The following is a 22,396-nucleotide window of genomic DNA, read 5'->3' on the forward strand; positions in this document are numbered from 1 at the left end:
AATGCTCTGTACATCTGCGTCGGTTTTGTCTTCAAACTGTGAGTCGAGGGGCTGCTTGCTTAGACTCGCGTGCCGTAAACAGAGTTTCCACTTTGATATTCATATATTCCATGCATCAGTTTGAAAGAGATTTGAAATGTTTAATGTAAAAGAATACGTCTGGTGTTTATCACTCCTCTGTTTCATGCAATGACAAATTGAAACACGACGTCTGCGGCGGATTACCAATGTCACGCTCATTCCATGCGTATTTACGTTGATTTTATGGTCAAATCTCAATGCAGTAATCAAGTGTTTGATTTATTGGACACACAGTAAAGGTGAAGTCTTAAATTCTGCAAGTGATCCACAATAAAATTGCGTGTCGTTTTAGCCCATATGGTGGGAAAAAAAACATCCACTCCTCCCTCACAACTGCTTTTGAATGAAATGGCAAAATAAACCATTTTTAGACATCTTTATACCTCTGTGAACTATTTTTCCATGAGATGTTAAGAAAGGACAGTTATGCAGAAACCTCGAATTGCTTTTGAATTAGACGTCAAGTAAGCACGGCAAGCTTCATGCTACTACCTTCACACCAAAATATCTACCAGCTTAGGTCCGTGGAAATGTCAACTCTGCTCACGGATTAAGATCAGGTGGCACCGTTGTGAGTGATTGATGTGTTTGTGTTATCACCAGTCCCATTCCCCATATGTAGAGATTGGCAGTTATTGTTTTATGCTGTTTTGCTTCCAAACCATGACGCACTTCCTTCATATGGTTCTAAGATTTGATTTGAGGTGAGTCTTAAATTTAAGGTATTTCATTCAGTGCGTTCACATACACTTCAATTTAATAACCAAGTTATTCACAGAAACCTGGCTTCCAAATGCCACTACAGGGGATATAAAAAGTCTACACACCCCTGCCAAAACTGCAGATTTTGTGTAATATTCTTCTGTACTTATTCCATCTTTAGTGCAAAATTGCAATTTATACATAAAGAAGGTGAAAACAAATTAGAATTTTTTTAATGAAAAAAGGAAAAAAAAACTAATCCTATAAAAATGTGGTGTCATTAGTATGTAGACCCTATAATAATCAGGGATGTGGCTGTGTTCAGAATCAACCAATCACAATGAGTGTCATCTCAAATAGTAGTTAGTATACTCCTGACATCAATTACATTTGGTCTGATTGAGCTCAGAATAAGTTTGGCTCTTCCTGTAGGATTATTCTGATATCCTATTGGTACTCTATAAGTCATGGCCTGATCTCATCATTGAAAGGTACTAATCATTACAGGAGCACAAAAAGTATCCAAAACATTAAACATCCTATGTATGGATCATGGTGAAGACCGGCATCAGTAAGTGGAGAAAATAGGACTCAACAGTGACTCTACCAACATCTTGACATCTCTCAAAAGACAAGGAGGAAACTGGTCAGGGAGGCCAACAGCAACATTAAAGGAGCTGCAAGATTTATATGCAAGTACTGGTTGTTCTGTCATATTCTTCATATGTCTGGGTTGTAGGGCAGGAAGATAAAAGCCTTTTCTCACAAAGAAAAACATTCAATCCCAGCTAAGATTTTCAACAAGGTATACAGTGATCCCTCGCTATATCGCGCTTCAACTTTCGCGGCCTCACTCCATCGCGGATTTTAAATGTAAGCATATCTAAATATATATCACGGATTTTTCGCTGGTTCGCGGATTTCTGCAGACAATGGGTCTTTTAATTTAAGGTACATGCTTCCTCAGTTTGTTTGCCCAAGTTGATTTCATACAAGGGACGCTATTGGCGGATGGCTTAGAAGCTACCCAATCAGAGCATGTATTACTTATTAACTAAAACTCCTCAATGATATACGATGTGCTTCCCGGGCGGATTGTTTCCTTTTCTCGGTCTTTCTCTGACGTTCCCTGCGCCTGTCGGAGGGGGTGTGAGCATAGGGGCTGTTTGCCTAGAGGATATGGACGCTCCTCTAAGAAATGCCGCTTTATCGCGGTGGCCAAAAGCATGTATTGATTTTTTGATTGTTTGCTTTAATCTCGCACTCTCTCTCTCTGACGTTCTCTGCTCCTGACTGAGGGGGTGTGACCAGAGGGGCTGTTTGCACAGAGGCTATTTGTTTAGAAGATACGGAGGCTACTCTAAAAAATGCTGAAAGACTACCTTCACATTGCTCCCTTCTTTGCGGCTGCATTATCGCAGTGCTCATACTTAAAAGCCCAACAGCACGTATTGATTTTTTGATTGTTTGCTTTTCTCTCTCTCTCTGACATTCTCTGCTCCTGATGGTGCTTCTTTGAAGAGATGATATGTTTGCATTCTTTTAATTGTGAGAAAGAACTGTCATCTCTGTCTTGTCATGGAGCACAGTTTAAACTTTTGACTAAAGGGTGTTATTTCATGTCTAGAGGGCTCTAATAATGTTAACAGTGTGGGAGAGTTTATAAGGGCTTAAAATATATAAAAATAACCATACAAACATACAAACATATGGTTTCTACTTCGCGGATTCTGGAACGCAACCCCCGCGATCGAGGAGGGATTACTGTATACCCAGTCTCTCACAACCATGTAGGAAAAGCGTATTATGCTCTGATGAGACCAAACTTGGAACTATTTGGCCATAATTCCGAAAGGTACAAAAATAACACAACACATCATCAAATGAACACCATGAGACCCACCGTGGAGCATGGCAGAGGCATCATCATGCTTTGGGGCTGCTTTTCTTCAGCTGGAACTGGGGCTTTGGTCAAGGTGGATGGAATCATGAAGAGCTCCAAGTATCAGTCTGTTTTGGCACAAAACCTTCAAGCATCTGCTAGGAAACCGAAGGTGAAGAGGAACTTCACTTTTGAGTGTGACAACAAATCAAAACATACTTCAAAATCAGCAAAGGAATGGTTTCATCGAAGGAGGAGGATCAGTGTTCTGGAATGGCCCAACCAGAGCCCACTCAGACCTGTGGGGGTGACCTGATGAGAGCTATGCACAAGAGATGCCCTCGTTATTTGGTGGATCTTGAAATCTTTTGATTGGACAAAAATTGCCAAGTACAGATGTGTGAATCTGATAGACTCTTACCCAAAAAGAGTGCTAATAAAATCAAAAGATGATTCAACAAAGTGTTAGTTCAAGGGGTGTGTTCTTTATATAGATTGCAGTTTTACAATAAATGTGAAATACGTTCTGACAGGATTTATCTTACTTTCATTGTTTTTTTTAATCTCACGAAACCTGCCATTTCGACAGGGGTGTTTAGCCTTTTTACTTCCACTGTAAACCCTTAATCTGGTTAGAGATACTGGGTTAATGGTTACTGAGAAACAGAGTTACCAGTCATAGATTTCTGTGTGACATGGCCATGTAAACCCTTAACCGGGTTATAGTTAAGGATTTTGTAGTCTGTACTCGTCCACTGCAGTCTGTTAGCCTGCACATGTGTTGGCTTCACACACTTTCAGCAGCCACACGTAAGAAGCATCCGCAAGATAAATTTGCTGTGGCAAATGTTCAGATGATCACATTATTCCTTCTCTTGGTTGAAATAATCTGTCTCAGTATTTCAGAAATGGCTGAATTTATGTTTATGAGCTGAATGTACAGTGTCAAACTTGGCAGCACAATCACGAGAGCAGTGTTGGGGTTAACATGGTAAAATTAACGAGCATTATGTAATCTGATTACTTTTAAAGTAACGAATAACCTAACAAAGTGGTTCCCAACCTTTGTTTTGGGCCATGCCCCACCTAGGCCTCTCTAAAATCATGATGTACCCTGGCAGATGCAGAGAGGCTTGTCCATGCCTTTGTCTCGTCCAGGCTGGATTACTGTAATGCACTCCTCATTGGGATTCCTGGCAAGAGTATCCAGAGACTCCAGTACATTCAGAACAGCGCTGCCAGGATCCTGATGAGGGTGCGAAAGCATAGCCACATCACTCCTATCTTGAAAACCCTTCATTGGCTCCCTGTGCCACTTAAAATAGAGTACAAGATTTCCCTCCTTACCTATCAGTGCATCTATGGATCTGCTCCCCTGTATTTACAGGAACTCCTGATTCCTCACACGCCCTCCGCTCTGTGCATACTAACACTCTTCAAGTTCCCAGAACTAAGCTTAGCAGTATGGGTGATAGGGCCTTTTCTTCGGTGGCGCCGAGGCTGTGGAATTCTCTCCCTGATTACCTGAGAGCCCCACAGTTGACTGATGCTTTTAAACGAAACCTAAAAACTTCAACTTAAAATGTGTTCTTCATGGGGGGTTTGGGTCAATCAGCCATTTTCTAACCCGCCTTGTCCTGAACAGGGTTGTAGGCATCTGCTGGAGCCTATCCCAGCTAGCATAGGACACAAGGCAAGGAGCAAACACAGGACAGGGTGCTAGTCCGTTGCAGGGCACACACACACCAAGCACGCACTAAGGCCAATTTAGGATTATCCTAAATTTGAGGCCATCTTGAATTGGAAGAAATACATTAAATCAGCACTTGTGCAGGTTTATACCATAGATCTTTAGACTTCTGTGGCAATGGCACCTGTTCAAAAGGTGGTTGAGAAGGTGCTAGAGTAGAAATCCCGCAAAAGAGCAGAGTTGAGAATGGTCAGATGGAGGTGTGAAGTGCCACGGAATAAGAGGAAGACCAGAAAAAACCTTGGTGTTGAGGTGGTAGGTGTTGTAGAACTGAGAGTTTCACCGCTTTGGTATCATTTCATTTGTTAATTTGGCTCCTTCAGTTACCAAGTCGGCAGTAAATGTAGTGAGGTGTGCTGTAAATGTGAGACTGAGCATCAGAAGAGCCAAACACTTGCTAGGCATTCTGGAACTTTCGGTTAGCACGCTGTGAGGTAGAACGTTATTTCTTGTAAGACAGATCTAAAGAGCAGCATCAAAGATTATGTTGCCAGATTGCAGAGAAAAGCTGGCCCTACAGCAGTCAGGGATTTGGTGTCCACATGCACAAAATGATGTTTACTTGCAGAAACCCCAAGCATCTCGATTACCGCATCAGAAAACCCTTAACGGTTGCAGTATTTATTTTACAGCGTTACTTGATCTGCATTTAAATCAGGGCATCTTCATTAGCTTACAGCCTTGCATTTTATTATGGGCCAGAAAGGGGAGCCAAACCCATCTCTGGCAGGAGTCTGCCGCCACCAGTTCTTCTCTGGGGTCTTTAACCCTTACCTCTCTGAATGGCGTTGGTGCCTTTTATTGTTTTAGCTTTCGCTCGGCTCCCATAGTGATAAAATAAACAAACAGTCACAATAGCGATGCCATTTTATTGACTTTTTGGTTTGTTCTTTTGAAGGAGATAAAAAAAAAACATTTTACAAACTACTTTGCATTCTTGTATACCAAGCAATTTTCTTTTATTTAAACCCTTCTACTGTTAGATCTCCCAATTCCCACCGCATAGAAAAAAACAGACAGTATTACAGATGACAGGCCAAGGGTGTTAAGCTCTGATTTAATTGCAACCAAAATTTTCCGACACCCACTGGCTCTGTCAACCAACTAAAATGTTGAGTAACTTGTGTGGCCTTCAGATTGCTTTAAAGCTAAGGCACATCCACCATATTCCACTAATTGCCTATATTCCAGTACTTTTTTTTTTTTTCTTAGCAAGCAGTTTTCCATCATCAGTTTATCGCCCATGGCCAACCCAAGTCACCCAGCGTTTCACAGGGTGTTGGTGAAGCTTCAGTTGTTTACACAGAATATTTTGCTGTGTCTGGATAGATGGAACTTTAGTTCTCTCTGGGGGAAATATGGCTTTTTACAGAAGCTCTTTAAATAAATAGTGAAATTAATAAATATGTGTGTATATGTACAGTGGGGGAAATAATTATTTGATCCCCTGCTGAATTTGTAAGTTTGCTCACTTACAAAGAAATTTTAAGTCTCTAATTTTTATGGTAGTTTCATGTTAATGGAGTGAGACAGAATATCAACCAAAATAAAAAGTTATAAATTGATTTACATGTCATTCAGAGAAATAGTAAGTATTTGATCCCCTACCTGTCCACAGGCCATCACATAGTTGTAGAAGATATGAAGGATGTCACTCAAGTCAGGTCAAGTTGGGGAGCCTGCACTGGTACAGCGCGTTGCCGCACCCACTGCACGACGAAACAACTCGGAATCCCGGTTTGCAACCCCCAAGGCAGACACGCGGTCCAGTCCCGCCCTCCGGAAATGACCCTCTATCTGCCACAACCAGGTGTTACGCGGGCGACCCCTTGGCCTGGTCCAGCCACTCGGGTCCCCAACAATGAGGATCTTACGAGCCGGATCACCCTCGGGGAAACGCGCCACATGGCAGTAGTGCCGTAACTAACGCTCCCTCACAGTGCAGATCATGTGCCTCATTCGGGACTCCATGAGCAACACAAAGTCAAACCAGAGGGACCCAAGAATTTTCCGATGAGACACAGTACCAAAGGAGTCCAGTCTTCATCTCAGGTCACTGGATAGCATCCATGTCTCGCAACCATATAGCGAGGATGTCACTGCCCACAATAAATGAACACGGTCTCCTGAGAACAAAGAGCCTGCTCTATGTTCCAAGACCAGCCCAACCTATCATTGATGTGGACCCCTAAGTACTTGTAGGAATGAACCACGTCTGTATCCATACCCTGAATAGTGATCAGACGTAACAACAACAACCTTTATTTCTATAGCACATTTTCATACAAATAATGTAGCTCAAAGTGCTTTACATGATGAAGAAAGAGAAAAAAAAAAAGACAAAATAAGAATTAAAATAAGAGAACACTAATTAACATAGAAAGAATGTAAGGTCCGATGGCCAGGGAGGACAGAAAAAAAAAAAACTCCAGACGGCTGGAGAAAAGATAAAATCTGCAGGGGTTCCAAGGCCATGAAGACTGCCCAGCCCACTCTACCTAACATAAGTGACCTCAATCAGTCCTCATTGTATTCAGGGTTCTCATGGAAGGACTTGATGATGATGGTCATGTGGACTTGTTGGGACATCACGGTGCTTTGATTAGGTGATGGTGGCGCAGATCGCCACCATAGAAAACCGGAAAAAGAACAGAAGAGAGAGCAGGGGTTAGTACGGATTGCGGAGCCAATAGAGGCTCTTTATTGCGGCAAACGTCAATGAGCAGTTGAGTTCCTTGGTTTTGCTGATGTTAAGGTGCAGACAATTTTCTTTGCAACAAAAAAACAAATTTCTCCTCCTGACTCTTCTCCTCTGTCTCTAATCCCCTTTATCAATACATCAACAAGTGCAGAATCGTCTGAGAATTCCTGCATATGGCATGACCTGCTGCTATTTTTTAGTCAGATGTATACAGAGTGAAGAAAAGAGGAGACAGGCCTGTTCCTTGTGATGCCCCAGAGTTGCTCACACAGTCCTTGAGTCTCACAAACTGCGGTCTATTATTCAGGATGCCACAGGCTCATCTACCTGCATATCTCTGAGCCGACTCCTTAACAGGGATGGCTGGATGGTACTGAAGGCCCTGGAGAAATCAAAAGACATAATCCTTAAAGTGCTGTCAGCTTTGTCCAGATGAGAATAAGCCTTGTACAGCAGTTAGATAATTGCATCCTCCCCTCCAGCCTTGGTTCATTAGGCAAACTGCAGTGGGTTCCTGGTGGTCTACCACAAGAGGACTCATACAGTCTTAAGATTTCATAACTTGTCTTTTTACTTTCTGTACATATACTGAAAGTTTATATATAAAGAAAGTATTGTGATGTGGTCAAAATTTAGATGTGACAAAAAGTTGATGGTTTTATAAGTTTTAGTCGTCTCTAAACATAATTTAAGCACTTGAGGAGTGACGTCTGCCTTTGTGTTATGGTGCAAGTCCTAGGGCATGATTGCTTATTTCTGAATACGTTTTTGGTACAATAGTTAGCCCTGTAAAGTGCTAGAAGCTTTTTGATTTTGAAAGTGGTGCCCTTTCAGGTGTTTCTTTTACTTAGAGAAGAAAAGAAAGGTGTGTAGTTAAATATCAGGTAAGAGAGTCTTATCTCCAAGGGCTGAATTTTTTCTCTGTTTCTTTGGCACTTTCGTGAAGTCTAATGCAGAATTTGATAGCATAACTGTGCTTAATATTGTTTTTGGTTGTTGATGAGCCCGACAAGCACACTTTGAAATTTAAATAATGAAGCATATATTCCAATAAGCCTTGTTGCATCTGAGAACAGTCCAGTAAGTGCCACTGTATATATAAAAAAGAGAGGGAGGCCCACTAACACTGATGTGCCAAAGAATTCTGAGTACTCCCATCTGAAGCCAATGACATAGACTGTGTCGGCACATGTTGAGGGTAGGGGTATCAACAAATGTGTCCAGGCCATTTCAGAAGATCTTTGTCAGATAAGCAATACTTGATCTCTTGTCACACTTGTTTTGCATTATTCGATGACATCTCAAAAGACATGCAGGTCTACAGTGGACAATTGCTCCTCATTCCATCACTTTTCAGGAGGCAGACAACACTTCTTCAATGAGCTGTAAGGGGATCACCAACAAATTTGTTCATGTCTTGTTTTAAACTTTGTGCGTTTTGATAAGAATGACTTCCCATCAGCCCCTTGAGGTAGAAATTTAACATCTTATTAAAGAAAGAAACATCCCCTAACAGGACAAATCAGTTATCCGGCAGGAGTAAAGCTGTTCATGGTATCTTTTTAATTACTCCTCGACAAAATGCCTTGGATGGAGCATTCTTCACAAGCAGTCTGTTACAATTGGTCAGAATGATCACAGAAACAAAGAATAGAGGTTCATTTAGCAAACTATGGAATTTACATGCACTGTCAACCAATGTATACATTTACTTTGGTTGGTTTACACCCAAACGACTTGTATATAAACATCTACGCATGGAAGTGTGTGTTTCTTGTCTTGCTGGCCTGGAAATGTGAAGCTACAGCATGAAGCTCAAAGAGCCGGCAAGGCAGCCCCAAGTTACGAGTCAGATGAAGAAAGAAGTATGAGGCTGCAGCATGAAGCTGAAAGAAATCAACTCCGTTACGAAAGTTAAACCGCAGAGGAAAGACAAAACGAGAGAGAAACTCACTTAGCCACTGATAGACACAGGGGGCGAGCATGTCCGCAAAACAAAACCGCCAACTCTGCATTTTGAATTTTTTTATACTGACGATTTCAGTAGGTTCTAGCAGCAAGGGCTAACACAGTTAGTATAAAATAAGTCTATTGTAGTATATTCTGGTTCTTCTTTATACCCTTATGTTTAGCCACTACCCTTGACATTTCTGTGCATATAACGACTGTCATTTACAGGACGTCTGCTGACTTCCTAGTCATCTTTCAGTACATTTTGTTGTTCACTTGATCTTTTTCTGATTTCCAACATTTATTAAACTTTTATGTTATTTCTTTAAGGTGAATGCTGTGTTACCCTAAAATTATTCTTCCACACCCTACACTCTCTGCTGCCTAATAGGAATTGTAGTCCCCAAGTCAGTGCTTGTTTTTGAGTTGCCCTCCTGTTAGATTCTCTTTTCTCAGTACACCATATAGACAGTATTTCAGGGTGGTCTAACAACAGCACTGTTCGTGTAGTATTTTGTAAAAATTGGTTTAGCCTCTTTTTTTGTGTGGCTGGCAATTAAAAAAACCAATAAATTGTACAAAGATCTTCTGTTATTTATGTAGATTATGATTATTTCCAAAATATAAGCAGGCCACTAAAATGAATAATATTATTGTTGTTATTCATGATAATATGGATTATTTTGCTGTTAATAACTTTTCATTGCCTTTCATACATAAAATGCAACTTAAAGTGCTTTGCATAGATTATAAAAATGAACAAATATAGTAAAAAAAAAAATAGTATTTTTATTAATTACTAGCAGGAGTACCCGGCATTGCCCGGGAATCTATAACCGGTGAATTTTCCAAATGAAAGAAACAGAACACAGAGCAAACATTTTTCTGATTGACGTTTTATTGTAAGTTCCTCCACTCTGGATTCTGTCTGCTGTGGCATTTCAGACACCCTTGAAATAGACTTTCTTGTGGCATCTGAAGTGGACCTTCCAATTCTACGTCTTTTTTTTTAGGTGGCATGGGTATATTAGCGAAAAGCAGGACAATTATAATGTGTCACATGATATTATGTACAGAATAAGCCTTTTGTCTTTTTAAGGCGAGTCTCTGTTCAAACGTGGTGCGATATAAAGGAGTTTTGCGAATGAAATACAGCACTATCAGTGCGCGTGGGTGTGTGACCCGCGGAAATGCGGATGTGTCAGCATGTCACGCTTACTGGGTCATTAACGCTTTACATCCATATGGCAGTTCCCCTTCATCTGATCAAAGCAGTCGGCCGTCTCATACTCGGACACTTGCGCCATCTTTTAGAAATTTAAAGATACATGGGTAAAGTGTGATGCACAGGGATCAAACGTGCCGCTAGATGGCACCACGGTGAATGTTTCTTGCAACATGCGGCCATCTTGTCGATGATAAGTATGGGGACGTGTGCTGAACGTTGTGTCGGTGAAAAGGTGCCCAGTGCTTCACCACAAACATTTTTCCCAACCAACCATACCTTCCCCATGACCTCCTCCTAGTCACAAAGGAGCCCCATCCCCAGTTTGGTGCCAATCGGACACCCGGTGTAGATTTGTATGGCGGACAAACAAACATACATACATACATACACACACACACACATACATCGACTCTGCTTTATATATTATATTTATCAAAGACAATTTATAAAGGTAACTATATCACGTAAATTGTCACTCGGAAAGTAGAAGGGGGTTCATAATTTCCAAAGTATTTTTTATAATTGGCTGAGTTTTAATAAAGAAAAGAAAAAAAGATCCCATGTACATGCCAGTGGAGAGACGTGAAGTGCCGTGACGGAGTGGGGACGTAAGCAGCCAGGGAGCTTTGGCTGGAATGAAAGCCACAAACGCATGTAGCTTTTGGAGACTGGTGGCAGATGAGCAAATTGTTCCAAACGTTTCCTTCAGTGCATCTTTCCCAAGTGCACAGAATTTTTTTTTTTCCTTTTTATTTTATAATATTAAAGATCAGAGTCTGTAAAACCGCCAGTGGCTTTTAAAACCTTCGTGGTATTTTCTTTTTTTCCTTCTCCTGTATGGGTCAAACTCAGTGCTGTCATATTACTGTGCCTAAACAACTGGACTTTGGGATGTGCACTTTGGGCTTTAAATTCAACAGGGTGCCATCCACACAATGGGGGGCAATCCCAATCGAGACTTTACCAGGATTTAAATGCACAATAATTTAAACTGAAAAGGCCTTTAAAAATAAATCATAAGAAAGTAAGACCAGGAGATGAGGATGGTGTTAAAGGAGCTACAAAGCACGATGAGGTCTATATTTACATTTACATTTATTCACTTAGCAGATGTTTTTATTTAAGGAGGTCAACCTAATCAAGTAAACATCCATCTGGTAGTATTAGCAGAGGCACGACTGTTATAGAAGGGTTACAGCATCGATCATCACAATAGAAGAGCTTTAAACCAAACAGAACGACGACACAAGACTGATTACTCTGAGCTTAGCTCTCAAGAACCTTGCATCAAAGCCGTTTTCAGTCAGATGGATGCTCACAGTACTAATGACTCTCTAAACTCCTAAGCACATTCCATCAGTCTGGATTGGGATTTGAAACCACACAGAGGTGGTATCATCAGATGCCATCCATTTACAGGCCTGATTGGGTGAGAAGGAGCACAGGACCGCATGAGTGCTTCCATATACAGGTGCATCTCAATAAATTAAATTAGAATATCATTGAAAAGTTAATTTATTTCAGTAATTCAATTCAAAAAGTGAAACTCATATTATATAGACACACAGAGTGATATATTTCAAGCATTTATTACTTTTCATTTTGCTGATTATGGCTTATAGGTAATGAAAACCCAAAATTCAGTATCTCAGAAAATTAGAATACTGTGAAAAAGTTCAGTATTGTAGACTCCTGGTGTCCCACTCCACTCAGCTAATTAACCCAAAACACCTGTAAAGGGGTCCTGAGCCTTTAAATGGTCTCTCAGTCTGGTTCAGTAGGCCACACAATCATAGGTAAGACTACTGACTTGACAGTCGTCATTGAGACCCTCCATAAGGAGGCTAAGCCACGAAAGGTCATCGCTAAAGAAGCTGGCTGTTCACAGAGCGCTGTATCCGAGCACATTAAGGGAAAGTTGAGTGGAAGGAAAAAATGTGACAGCAGCCTTGAGAGGATTGTGAAGAAAAAGTATCGGGGACATGGGCTACAACTGTCACAGCATTTCTGGTGTCAAGCCACCCCTGGGCCAGAGACAACATCAGGAGCGTCTTAACCTGGGCAAAGGAGACGACGGACTGGACTGTTAACAGCTCAGTGGTCCAAAGTCCTCTTTTCAGATAAAATTCAATTTGGAAATCAAGGAGTCTGGAGGAAGAGTGGAGAGACACAGAAGTTGTTTGAGGTCCAGTGTGAAGTTTCCACAGTCAGTGATGATTTGGGGAGCCATGTCATCTGCTGGTTTTGGTCCACTGTGTTTTATCAAGTCCAAAATCATCACAGCCGTCTACCAGGACATTTTAGAGCACTTCATGCTTCCCTCTACTGACAAGCTGCATGGAGATGCTGATTTCATTTTCCAGCAGGACTTGGCACCTGCCTACACTGCCAAAAGTACCACTAACTGGTTTAATGACCATGGTGTATGTCACTGTGCTTGATTGGCCAGCAAACTTGCCCGACCTAAACTCCTTAGAGAATCTATCAAGAGGAAGATGAGAGACACCAGAGCCAACAATGCAGATGAGCTGAAGGCCGCAATCAAAGCATTCTGGGCTTCCATAACACCTCAGCAGTGCCACAGGCTGATCGCCTCCATGCCACGCCGCATTGATGCAGTCATTCATGCAATAGGAGCCCCGACTAAAGACTTTCAGTAGGCCAACATTTCTGTACTAAAAATCATTTTTTTATTGGTCTTATGTAATATTCTATTTTTCTGAGATACTGAATTTTGAGTTTTCATTACCTGTAGGCTATAATCAGCAAAATGAAAAGAAATAAATGTCTGAAATACATCACTCTGTGTGTAATAATTCTATGTAATATTTGAGTTTCACTTTTTGAATTGCACTACTGAAATAAATTAACTTTTTGATGATATTCAAATTTATTGAAATGGACCTGTACATGTGTGATGTTCCATTGGCTACTCTGTAGGCGGCCATTAAGGATTAGAACTTAAAGTGTATTGCTACAGGGAGCCAGTATGGCAACCTGAAAAGAGGAGTGACGTGCGCCCGTCTTGGCTAGTTAAACACCAGGCATACGACCATATTTTGAATCATCTGCAGCAGTTTGGTAACACATGCAGGTAACTCCTGTCAGTGAAGAGTTGCAGTGGTCCAGACATGATGAGACCAATGCCTGGACAAGAACCTCTGCTGAATACTCCATCGGATTAAAATTATACGCTAAAAACTAAAAAGAGAAAATTACTACCAAAAAAAAAAAAATTTCGCCTACTTTGTCTCAGGAAAACGTGAGCTCTGCTTGAGCCTCATTGCACATTTTATAGAAAACTGCAAGTTAAAATGTGGGTTTCTACAAACAAGGTACTTTCTGGATGATCTCACGGGCAATATCATTGCACAAGGCCGTCAAAATGCACTTCGGGCTTGGAATTTAAAAGGAAATGGACAAGTGTTCATTTCCATGGGTAATGGCAGCAATGTAACCAAAGCAGTGAGTTTAAAAAATGGAAAAGGCTGCTATGTTTTAGAGATGCACAGGCTTCACCTTGTCATTGAAGAGGCCGCATCATGTTTTTATTAATCAAGATTGCACATAGAGTTTTATTTAATGTTTAACATTGAATCCAATAGTATGTGTAACAGTATCTAAGGCGTGATTAGCTGATTATATTAGACTTGATACTTGTGTGTGCATTAGAGAGAGAAAGAGGGAGAGAGAGGCTTTAAATTGACAATTTTAGCACAAAAAACTAAAATTTAGTCTTTATAATTCTGTACATCTATGAGAGATTTGTGTATGAGAAAGAAATACTGAAGAGTTCAGTGTTTACCAGCGCCGCAATATTTAAAGTGATCTAGAGCCCTACAAAATGACCTCCAGCAGGCCGACTTCATGAGGGTGGCCCGAGGGCCTGACAGTGTCCTCTAGTGGGCACCGTGGAGCTCGATTGGCATTTGCCATAGAATACAAGAATTGGCAGGTCCACTACTGGCGCCCTGTGCTTTTCACAGATGAGAAAAGGTTCACGCTGAGCACATGTGACAGATGTGAAAGGGTCTGGAGAAGCCATGGAGAATGTTATGCTGGCTGTAACATTCAGCATGACCGGTTTGGTGGGGGTTCCGGGATGGTCTGTGGAAGCATATCCATGGAGGGACACACAGACCCCTCTACAGGCTAGACAACAGCACCTTGACTGCCATTAGTTATCGAGATGAAATCCTTGTACCCATTGTCAGACCCTATGCTGTTGCAGTGGCTCCTGGGTTCCTCCTGGTGCATGACAATGCCCGGCCTCATGAGGTGAGAGTATGCAGGCAGTTCCTGGAGGATGAAGGAATTGATACCATTGACTGGCCCCCACACTCGCTCGCCTGACCTCAATCCAATAGAACACCACTGGGGTGCACCTCAGACTGTCCAGGAGCTCAGTGATGCCCTGGCCCAGATCTGGGAGGAGATCCCCCCAGGACACCATGCATCATCTCATTAGGTGTATGCCCCCCTTGGCGTTGTCAGGCATGCATGCATACAAGCACGTGGGGGCCATACAAACTACTGAGTACGATTTGGAGTTTCTGCAATTAAATTTCAGTAAAATAGACTAGCCTGCCTGCTACGTCATTTTTTTACTCTGTAGATTGATAATTTTTATTTCCATCAAACAATGTGACATCCTTTCGCTCCTGACATGTTACCATATCAGTCCATAGCAGTAGAGATAGCCAGCAGGATTTTTTTTTTTCCCCCATTGAGATCTGATGTGTTTTGGGACAGTCAGATTTTTACTTGAATTTACCCTTCTGCTCCACAGTTCAATATTACACATCAAACAATTCAGACATTGTGATTAAGGTGAACATTGCAGACTTTCATTTAAGATGATCTGCAGACATTTTGGTGACACACCACTTTTTCTGCAAGTTCCCCCCATTTCAGGGCTTCATAATGTTTGGACACCGAAATGGCAGGTTTATTAAAGCCGTCGTGTTTAGGACTTTGTCACGTATCAGTTGCATTCAATGACTTCTTGATGTCTGTGATTCATAGACATCAGCAGGTGCTGAGGATCTTCTCTGGTGATGCTCTGCCAAGCCTCTAATGCAGCCATGTTTTGTTCCTGTTTGTTTTGGAGTCTTGTCACTTTAAGTTTTCTCTTCAGCATATGGAAGGCCTGTTCATTTGGATTTAAATCAGCTTGGCCATTCAAAAATGTTTCCATTTTTTAGCTTTGACAGACTCCTGTGTTTGGAGGCATTTTCTAGACTTGAGCAGATCAGATGCTTCTCTACCCCTCAGAATTCATTGTGCCACTGGTTTCAGCAGTTCCATCATCAATGAAGAGAAGTGCCCCAGGACCTGTGGTAGCCATACATGCACAAGACATAACACTCCAAGCACCCTGTTTAACAGATGAGGTGGTCTGCTTTGGATCTTGGGCAGTTTTTATTTCCACACTTGGATCATCTTCATGTTCATCTTTGTCTCATTCAAGACCTTTTTCCAAAATTCTGCAAACCCTTTTAAGTCCATTTTCACAAAATGTAAACTGGCCATTCTGATTTGTGGACAACTATGCGGTGTCTCTGACACATCCATATCTACCACATGAAAACTGCTTCTGATCTGTCAGACAGACCTTGGGGCTTTTTCTTTACCACAGTGTGGATTCTCCTGTCCTCAGCAGTGGAGGTCTTCCTTGGCCTACCAAATCTTTGGATAAATGAGCCCACCAGTGTGTTCTTCATGATATTCCAGACAGTTGATTTAGATCATTCTAAGGTTTTACTGATGTCTCACATTATTTTATTCTTGGTTTTCAACCTTATGATGGCGTTTTGACTTTCACTGACACAACGTTTGTCCTCATGTTGAACAATGGCAACTGCATACTCCAAAAGGTAGAAGCAAGCTTATGTAAAGAAGCAATGAAACACACCTTTGGAATCTCAAAACACGTATGACGCCTAAACATTGTGGTGCCCTGAAATAGTGTGTGTCCGAAAATGCCCTTAAATGAAAGTCTGTAATGTGCACCTTAATCGGGTCTGAACTGTTGGATTTGTAATTTTAAACTATGGAGAGAAAAGCCAAGCAAAATGACACCTTTTATTGGCTAACTTAAAAGATTACAATATGCAAGCTTTCGAAGCAACTCAGGCCACTTCTTCAGGCAAGATGTAATCAAACTAAACTATGGATGAAAAAATGTGTCTTAGTCCCAAACGTTATAGAGGGCTGTGGTGTTATGGGTCCACAGCTCGTTCAGCAAAGGCCGTTTTTTTGAATAAATAATCACCGCACTCGCGGCGGCTTAGTGAGGGGGCGTGGTGGCCATAGCAAGCCACGGGGCAATCTGCGGTGTGGGCGTTTCTCACCTAGTGCACAGGTGAGGGACTGCCCACATTCGTGATTGTTCCCATGGCTAATGTGCTGCAGCTGCTATGGCCCCTTGCAATATAAAAGAAGCGCGAATTGGTTGGCAGAGAGAACAAATCGGAGAGAGAAAGAAAAGAAGGAAACAGAGGTTGTAGCAGGAAGCAGTGAGGAGAGAGAGAGAGCAAGTCGGTGCAACAGGAAGCGAGCGAGTGAACGCTCGCGGGCAGCTGAAGGCAGCCTGGGTGTTTGGCCAGCATCTGGGAGAAGTAGTGGTTGTGGTCGCTCCCGCAGAGCTTGATTTGAAGGGCGGGAGTGATCGGAAGGTGCAGTACTCTCCGTGGAAGGTAGCGGGAGTCGGGACTTGGGACGTGGTGTCCCCAACGTGAGAGCCTTGGCCGTTAGGGGATTCCCAAGTCACTGTCAGGGGGAGCCGACCGGAGCCAAGGATCGGAAAGGCGACTGACAATAGCAGTAGTGGCAGAAGCAGGAACAAAGAAGGTCAGCTGCTGAGAGAGCGTCTTGCCTGCTGTAAAGCCCAACCGGGATAAGCAGGTGAGACGCTAGCGTAGAAGAGCACCGGGCTTGGCATTGTTTTAAAGACTGCTTCCTAGAGAATGTTTTAACCTCGTTTTAAAAGGATTGTTTTTTTTTTGTAGTGTTTTTAACCTCCACGTTTTTCTTTTGTCGGATTATTTATTTGAACAGTTTTAAAAGCACTGCACTTTACTTGGAACACTGTTTTTGTTTGACTATTTTAATAAAAGCACTTTGCACTTTTTACATCATCCCCTTGCTTTGTAATTGTCTCACTGTCTAGCTCATCTTGGTTATAACTATCGACGGTGTTGGGTTCAAGGGTTCCTGAACAGCAGTTGGGAGTGTGGAGTCAAACCCACATCGTCACAGGGCACTGCACGTTAAAAATAGTATTCTGAGGCTAGGGATCTGCGCTGGCAATCGGAAGGTTGCCGGTTCGAATCCCATAAATGCCAATAGGGACTCTGATCTGTTGGGCTCTTGAGCAAGGAAGGCCCTTATATAATTGCTGAGTGCTTTGGGTAGTGAGAAAAGCGCTATATAAATGCAAAGAATTATTATTATTATTAAAAATAGTAGTGGCCCCTCCACTTCCCCCTGCTGGACACCACTCTTAACATTGGCCATTCTGGTAAAGTTCCTCGCACTGTCTCCTTCTGTTTCCTGTGTTTGAGCAAATTCTGCTCCCATCTGGTATATTGTAATATAATTTTGTCAAACCTACTGATTCATGCTGCTTTTATCTGAAACGATATAAAATGATTAACCCATTAAAGAATGATTTGCTAGCCTAATACTAAACTGAAGAAGTGGTTGAAAGGCTTCGAATCACCAAATTAAGGAGTAGAGTTGGGGCGAAAGCTCTAACCTATTTTGAGGATCTCTGTTAATCATGCACACAGTTTTCTTCAATTCGCCGCTGCCACATCTGTAACTGGCATTTTGTGCAGTTGGAAGAGCCAGACATTAACTCCAGAATGCAAAAGTGGCGTTTCTAATGTTACTGCTCACTGCCCTAGGGCTGGCTCAAGAGGGAATGTGATTGTTGGGAGCACAGTGAGCAGCGTTTAAAGAGGTTGGACCGAAAACACATCACAGGAAAGGCACGGAGAGCTCATCTTTTCCACTCGCAGCTGGAGAGTGCCAAAACACCAGGCCACATTAAACACCATGTTAGCAGAATATGGGACACTTAGCTTGAAAGGAGCAGGGAGGGGAGATTGTGGCCACAAACCCGCTGAGGCGCAGCTGTTGTCAGTCCTGTGCAGTTTATACGTCTTCCTTGTGGCAAATCGAGGCTCCTTGACGATGCTTGGGCTTTGGATTAGTTACTGCACCCTCACTCTTACCCAAAAGCATAGTGATTGTCTTCAACATACTTAATTCAATTTGAGAGGATTGTATGTATGTATTTAATTTTCTATTTTTGGCCAAAATTATCGATATGAAACTTTATTTGAAGTTTTCAGCATTTTTTTTGTTAACTGGTGAATCTCAAGGACACAAGTCTAGTTGCCTCTGTCTTTACACCATTCATTGCATGTGCCACTTTATGGTTGGACAGTTTTTAGGTGCATTCATGTAAAGTATAATACGCAAAGCACCCATTGTGTTTGCACTTTTGTCACACTTTTCTTCAAAAAAAATTTGTCAAGACAGTTCGATTTTCAGTTAGATATCTCGAACACTGCAATATACGCAGCTTTAAAATTTCAAAATTTCCCATTGACAAGCATTGGCAAATTTGCAAACTCAATCATCTTAAAAACGAAGAAACATTCTGTGCGACTTCAGCTCCAAATTAGCTTGCTGTGTCAATTCTATCTTGACAGCAACTTTTATATATTTTGTGCTTTTTTGCTGATTTTCACCTCTGATTAGATGCTACTGACTGCAAACAGACCCCCAGTACAAGTTAATGAAACGCCAGCATACTGCGTGCATGTGTAGTAAGTCGCTGTGATTGGGTCAGCACATCAGTCGTCCTGATGCTTTAATTTGTAACAGGAAATTGAAATTATCATCATAACCTTAAAAGTATAAAATGCAAGCCAGGAAAGCAAAACATTATCTGTATAAGAACCCTGTGGGGTATAAACTGTAATGCTCTACATTTACTCAGTGATAACTTTACACTAAACTTACCTCACATCTCCATTATTTGCAGATTATAATGATTTACTGTTTTAATGACACTATAATTTACTAGGGTGACCGTCCCAATTTCACATGATGCGTCCCGACAAATAACTGAGAACATCAAAATGTTGCGGTTTTAACAGTCCAGCCATCTAATGTAGTGCTGCAAAACATAGTCGCAATACGTTTACAACAGCACGCAGAGAACTCCAAAGGGGGAACCCCACTTGATAAGAAACTTGTGTTAAATTTGAACATCATCATGAGTTGGACCAAGACGCACACCAAAGGCAGTGTTTGTCTGCACTTCAAGCACTGCCTGATATCAGATGTGTTTACTTGTGAGAGGGTTTTCCTTTTGTCCGTGCGCTGATCCCTGTCTGATGATGATGATGAGTGGCATTAAACAATTTTTTGTGGCTCTGCATGCCATACAAGTGTCCAAGTTTGGGACTTGCCATCAAAGTACCACATATGCATGGTATATCCATAATGGCCAGACGCTGTATTAAAGTTCTGTTATTTTCATATATTTGCCACAACTGAAAGGCTTTGCAAGTTCCATATTATGAAAATTACAACAGCCAGATAGATGTGTGCAATCAAAGAAGGAATTGATAAGAAAAACTTTTTTTTTTTAATTTTGGTTAGTGGCATTTTGCAGTTGCCAACTATGTGTGAATGTGGTGTGTGCGTTGTGAGTGGTCCCTGTGATGGACTTGAGTCCTGTCCAGACCTGTTTTCTGCCTTTTGCCTAATTCTGGCAAGATAGCCTGTGGCCCCCACACTCCTGAAATGGAATGACAACATTCACCCTGCTGAAAATAGTTTGAGTCCTACAGTGTCTGCACAGCCCTCAAATGCACCTGGATGTTTGCCACCATGCCTACGTTTCCTTAACTTGTTGTTTAAGGAAGCCAATGGAACAAGGGATGATGGTCAAAACCCTGGAGACAAACAACACCAGAATAACCAAAACCCAAATGTTAACCAGAAATCCAAGTCAGAGTAAACAGTCCTCGCTCTTACCTGGGAGCACCTTTCTTCTTGGCAGAGACCTTGATGATGCAGGTTGACACCATGTGTCTTTTCACTATGCTCACGTTTACCATGGTGTAAACTGCCACAGCCTCCCCTTTTTAGTATGGCTGTCTTTGCCCAGTTTTATTCCTCTACAGTCTCTGCACTACTGTTTCTGTTTCAGTTCATCACTTTGGTTCAACCTGTCCATAACATCATTGATCACTGGCACCTTAACCAAGCAATGGGCAGTATACCTACATCAAGCTTCCATTTTTGAGCAGGAGGTAAAGTGTTTGATCACATTTAAATATGCTTTACACTTTTTGCAAATTAATGTTTGGAATGCTAAACTCCTCTTTTCAAATGATGCACTAATCCAGAAGACATTCAATAACCTTCTAAGATGAGTATTTTTGTGAACTGTCTAAAGAAGTGTCACACATGTGCATAAGAGGGTCACCCTCCGAGGTTCTTCCCAGGTTATGTGGTACCACCCCAGACAGAGAGGGAGCGCTACCACTAACTGCTTTGCCTTTTTCCTCCACAACGCAGAGAAACCACCCAATAAGGGCAGCTTACTCTGCCCTTTACTGGTCCTTGGGACATAAAAGCCACAATTGCCTAGAAGGACACTTCTTACCCATAAGACCATGTGGGATCACATAGTCATTTAGGATAAAGTGTTTTGATATTCTTTCCATATTAAAATATAGCACCCATCTTAGAAATGGCTCTGAGGCTAAGGATCTGCACTGGTATCCCGAAGGTTGCCGGTTCAAATCCCTGTCACTGACAAAAGAGATCCTACTCTGCTGGGCCCTCGAGCAAGGCCCTTAACCTTCAACTGTTCCAGGGGAGCTGTACATTGGCTGACCCTGCGCTGTGACCTCAAGGGGCTATGCGAAAACTAACAAATTCCTAATACAAGAAGTTAATGAACAAAAACAAAATATATAAAAGGATTAATAAATGTCAGAATCCTTTTCAGGCATATCAGGAAACCATATAAAAATCAAGTGAACAACAAAAGACAACAGTGTGCCAGGAGCAGGTTGATGTAATGATTAAGAGATCAGCACATATCCTGTAAACACATACATGGAGATTTCAAAGGGTATCTAAACTAAGAGATATTGAAGAGCAGGAATATAATGGAGAAAGACTTTTATTTAAGATGGTTGTGCTCTATGCTAAACACCTAGTGTCTTTTAACCAATCGGTGTATGAAGTGCATGCATTGATTAACACGGTATGTAAATTCAGTAGTTTATAAAGTGAATCTGATCATCCCCATCATGCTGTAAGAGATGCTCCCTCCTCATCTTGGTGGTGCAGGTGAAATAAATGATGCAGATGACAGGTAGATTACCTGCCTGATTACTGACTGAAAGGTTTTATCAGACTTGCCTTGTTAGAGGATAAGGGTCTTTGTTTAGTTAAGATTTTGAATTCTACCACAAGCAGAGCAAAGGAGCTCCACTTTTTTTGGTGGCAGTATTGTCTGTTGCCTCTGAATGCCATCATGTGTTCATTTTTATTTAAAAACCTTAAGTAAATAGGTACATCTGGATTGGCACACCAAAATTTACCTGTAGATCAGCCTGTCACCGCCTTTGTTTGGTGCATTTTTTTTTCCTTTTTATTTAAGTCTAATGCAAGTTTCCTGAAAGCCTGGCTTGTTTAGGTAATTGTGAATGTGCCAGTCGCACTCTGATACAGATCAAAATAATCATACTGAGACCCTTTGGAAAGGATGAAAAAAATGCGTGGTTGAGTGTTGTCAGACTATAGAAATGACTAGAAATCCATCCCAGTCGTGCACATCGTCACCCATGTCAGATAGAGCAAACACACTGGCAAAGGACTTCCATTTCTTTAAGGACTCTAAATGTTTAATTTACAAGAATCTTGAACTTTGTTTTGTCTTTTTTTACAATGTTACTTTTTGCTTGGAATTTTTATCTCTGATCAGTAAAATTCAGCGGAGCCACAGTTAATGTTAGTTGTATTGATTTGAGGCTGGCAGAGCAAATAAAATGAAATTTAAAG

At 41.6% G+C, this 22,396-nt stretch overlaps 1 protein-coding gene across 2 annotated transcripts in view; it reads left to right on the plus strand.

Moving 5' to 3' along the window:
* The window catches only part of ext2 (exostosin glycosyltransferase 2), a 287,961-nt gene that overhangs the window by 186,733 nt on the left and 78,832 nt on the right, over positions 1–22,396 (plus strand). The window lies entirely within an intron of this gene.

Source organism: Polypterus senegalus, chromosome 1 (genome assembly GCF_016835505.1).
Source record: "Polypterus senegalus isolate Bchr_013 chromosome 1, ASM1683550v1, whole genome shotgun sequence".
In the NCBI taxonomy this organism is placed as follows: domain Eukaryota; kingdom Metazoa; phylum Chordata; class Cladistia; order Polypteriformes; family Polypteridae; genus Polypterus; species Polypterus senegalus.